The following is a 4305-nucleotide window of genomic DNA, read 5'->3' on the forward strand; positions in this document are numbered from 1 at the left end:
AGGGGAGGGAGCTGAGCAAGGATGACACATCACTCTAGGACTTCCGTTTCTTGTAGACTCTATGGTATACCATAGCTTTAGAAGGCAGAATCTATGGAACACCACAGAGTCCACCCTCTAAAACTGTCGTTTCTTTCAGGCGAACAGATCTGTGTAGTCTGGAAATCAGTTGTAATTCCAGGCCTCACTTTGAGGAACCCCCAGATCTTTCAGGCCAGACCCATCCTCACTCTTGAGCCCAAAAAGACATCCCGGTTGTCAACTCCGGGATGGGAAATACCTGGAGATTTGGGGGGTTGGGCAAGCAGAGAGGCCTCAGCAGGGTATAGTGACACAGAGACCACCATCCAAAGCAGCCATTTTCTCCAGGGGAACCGATCTCTATCGTCTCAAGATCAGCCACTAAACAACAAAACCCCTTTTCTTTCACAGAGCTCACGAAATCCCACCCCCTTGCTTGGATTTGTGACTCTGTGCTTTGAGATGAGTCCTTTTAAGTTTGCAATGCTAGTGGCACTGGGTTCTGCTGGGCACTTTGTGATTGCACTTGTACTGCTGGGCACTCTACACTGTACTAGTTTTGCTGGGCTTGCACAAATGCCCCCCTTGCTTGGATTGTGACTGAGCTGACATTGCCACATAAGCACTGCATTCTGCTGGGCACTTGTACATTGCACTCGTTCTGCTGGGCTAGCAAAAATCCCCCCCACCTTCAGTTCCTACTGCAGAGATTCTCTGGTTTGACCTTAGTGTCGTTGGGTTTGTACTGCCACAGTGGCACTGTTCTGCTGGGCACATTGCAGTGGTTCTGCTGGACTTGCAAAAATGCCCCCCACCTTCAGTTTCTACTGCAGAGATTATCTGGGACTTCAGTTCTGTTCTGCTGGGCTTCTATTACCCTTACTCTTTTAGCTGTTTCCCCCCCTCAATTGGAAACAATGGAGGATGGAGGCACCTACTTTGGGGGGCCATAACTCGGACCCCATAAATCTAATCATCACCAGACTTGGAGGGCAGGTAGAGGAATCTCTAGATTGCACAGGATCTAGTCTATACACTCCTGAACCTGCACCCATCATTTCCCCAGAAAGGATTTTCCTTGGGGCACCTTCTTTGGGGGGGAACAACTCGGACCCCATAAGTCCAATCCTCACCAAACTTGCAGGGCAGGTAGAGGAGAGCCAGCTGGAGATCCCCTGTGAGTTTGGGGTCTCCAATATGCCAAGGAGCTGCTCTACCGCATCACAGACCTCACAAACCAGTTCATTTAGCCCCTAAAAGTTCATGATGGTTCATGGTTTTGCGAACCGGCATGGCACAAACCACAAACTGAACCACATTTTCCTGGTTTGTGCCCATCCCTATATTTATTTATTATTTATTTGTTTGTTGTATTTATAACCCGCCCTCCCGGCAAGCGGGCTCAGTGCGGCTCACATTGCCTGGCACAGTGTGCCAAGGTTCATATACAGTCAAAACATTTAAAACTTAAAACATTTAACACTGTTAAAACATTTAAAACAATCAATGATTTCCAATTAAAGTGCACTCAGTGATTATTAACCAAGATGGCGTAACATGTCATGCAGGCTCAGGCAATTACAGTCTCCTAGGCAGTCCGGCTCGATCTCACTGCAGCCAGCCTCCACCACAGATATTAATAGTGGTCGTTGATGGTAATGTGGGTGGCTCCTAATTGAAGGCCTGGTGGAAGAGCTCTGTCTTGCAGGCCCTGCGGAACTGCATAAGATTCCACAGGGCCCTGATCTCCTCCAGTATATCTGACAGTATATGGCTGTTGACATGTCATGGCTTCTGTGATACACAGTGGTTTTCTGTACTTGATGGTATTTGCCAGCTCATGACCTTGCCCAAAGCAAAACAGACATATGAAACCAAGGATGATCTCAAAGTGTATCTCCTGGTTTCTCAATGCAAAAATACATAGGAGCAGCTTTTAGCTGAAAATTGCTCCTCCAGAGCTGAACATTGCTTCTAAGATAATTAACGGCACTGTTTGTATCAATGTGCCCTGTTGCAATTCTCAAGGCTTCATGGCACAACACCCCAAGATTGCACTTGAAAAGTGGATGCACGTTTCCTACATACCGCAACGTGCCATGAAATTGCACACTTCTCAGCTAATTTCATAATATTCCAGCCTTCATAGGCCTTAGGGGATAGGGCCACAGGAATTGTTCAAGGGGCCTTTTAAGAAAAGGAATAGGGTGACAAGCGCCAGGCGGCGAAGATCCAGGGTTGGCCCAATGGAGTGATGGCCGAGCAATACTGCCTGGGTCTGCACCCCGAGATCAGGGAGACGGTCCTTCGCAGTGTTCACCCTGTGTCTCTGAATGCCTGGATGCGCGAATAGGCAGATGCTGAGAGCCGCTTGAGAACTATCAGGATCGACAATGCTGCAACCCTGGGTAAGACCGTCTTGACATCCCCGAAGCCGAAGACCCCCCTGAAGCAAAAGGAGGGGGTGCGGGAGCAGCGGATGAAACAAGGGCTTTGCCTGAAATGTGGCGAGGCCGGCCACTTCGTCGCGACCTGCCCGAAATCGGGAACCCAGGGAGCCATGCGGAAGGGACCGGAGAAGAAACGGGCTGACACCCCAACGAAGAACCCATCCACCTGCCCCAAGACCCAGCGAGTGCTGCAAGCAAGTATTCCCTAGGAGAACCCTAATTCATCCACCGAAGAAGAGGATCAACCGGTGGGGAAAGTGGCTGTTGAATTTGATTTGCCTAAAAATCTGAGACATTTGCATTGTTTTCCATTTCAGCCTCCTCGGCCGGGACCTTGGCCCAAACGTGTGGTGGCTTCAACAAGCCAGTCCCGCTTCCCTGATGGTGCACGGTGAACCGCATTATGAAGTTGCTGATATATTGGACTCTAAGCTAAAGCGTAACAAGCTGTTTTATTTGATTGAATGGGTGGACCTTGGTCCTCAACACCAAGAGTGGGTGGCAGAGAAACATGTTTCCGCTCCCCGCCTCCTTAGATGCTTCCACCGCTGCTTTCCAGAGAAACCTGGGGGGGGCGTTGGGAGGGGCAGGATGTCAGGTAGCCCTGTCATAGGTCTGGAATGTGGAGGGGTACCCTCCTGTTTTCAGTCTTAGCTCTCACTGGCTCACCAACTGTTTGCTATCTTACGGTTGACCTTGTAGATGCTCCAGCTGCAGTTTCTTGGCTGGGAAAGTTAACGCCATTTTGCTTTGCCTGCTTGCTATTGCCATGTGCAAGAGATGTATCCATTGGTTCATGCTTACAGGGGGGATGTTTGATTCTAGTATAAGTCAGAGGCCCTAGTGCTGACAGCCATTCCTGACACAAGCTGTACACGTGTCTCTAGTACTGGATCTATCAGTAAACAGTTACCTTCTTATGAAGCCTTGGGTTGCGTGACCTGACTAAGGACCCTGACCCAAACAGTATCTTCGTGTCCAGAATACAGGTTGCACATCAAAATAATCTAATGTTCTGCACACCCATTTATTTTAAAACCAATCATAGCTTTTCATGATCCACAGAGTCAAAAGCCACACGCTAATTTTCTTCTGAAATTCTCTCATATGCTCCAGTAACGAATGTAAATTTGCAATCTGATCTCTAGTGCCTCTTCCTTTTCTGAATCCAGCTTGAACATATAGCATTTCTTGTTCCATATATAGTAACAGTCTTTGTTGTAAGATTTTGAGCATCACTTTACTCATGTGAGAAATCAATGGGGTGATCCAATAGTTGCTAGTCTTTGACATTTCCTTTTCTGGAATTGCAATGTAGACCAAGTGTTTCCAGTCTGAGGCCATTACTTTGTTTTCCAAATTTAATGGCATATTCTTGTTAAGATTTTTATGGACTCCATTGTTGTGGCTTGGAATAGCTCTATTGATATCCCATCTACTCCTGGTGATTTGTTTCTCCCAATTGCTCTTAGTGCAACTTTCACTTCACATTCTAAAATACAGGTTCTTTGTCAAAAGATTTGTTTTTGAAGGAATCTGTCATCTTTTCATCTCTTCTGTATTGTTCTGCAGTGTATTATTCCCATCTTTTCTTTATTTTGTCCTGTTTAGTTAGTGTGCTTCCATGTTGATCTTTCAGCATGCCTAACTTTGCTTTAAATTTCTACTTGATGTCTTGGATTTTATTTATTTATTTATTTATTTCACTTTTACCCCGCCCTCCCCGCCAGGCGGGCTCAGGGCGGCTTCCAAAAACTAATAAGCAGTATACATTTTACAGTAATAGAATGAAATACATAATTTAAAAACATAGACAAGTCAATATAAAACATTC

Source organism: Gekko japonicus, unplaced genomic scaffold (genome assembly GCF_001447785.1).
Source record: "Gekko japonicus isolate JY-2015 unplaced genomic scaffold, Gekko_japonicus_V1.1 scaffold1500, whole genome shotgun sequence".
Lineage (NCBI taxonomy): Eukaryota > Metazoa > Chordata > Lepidosauria > Squamata > Gekkonidae > Gekko > Gekko japonicus.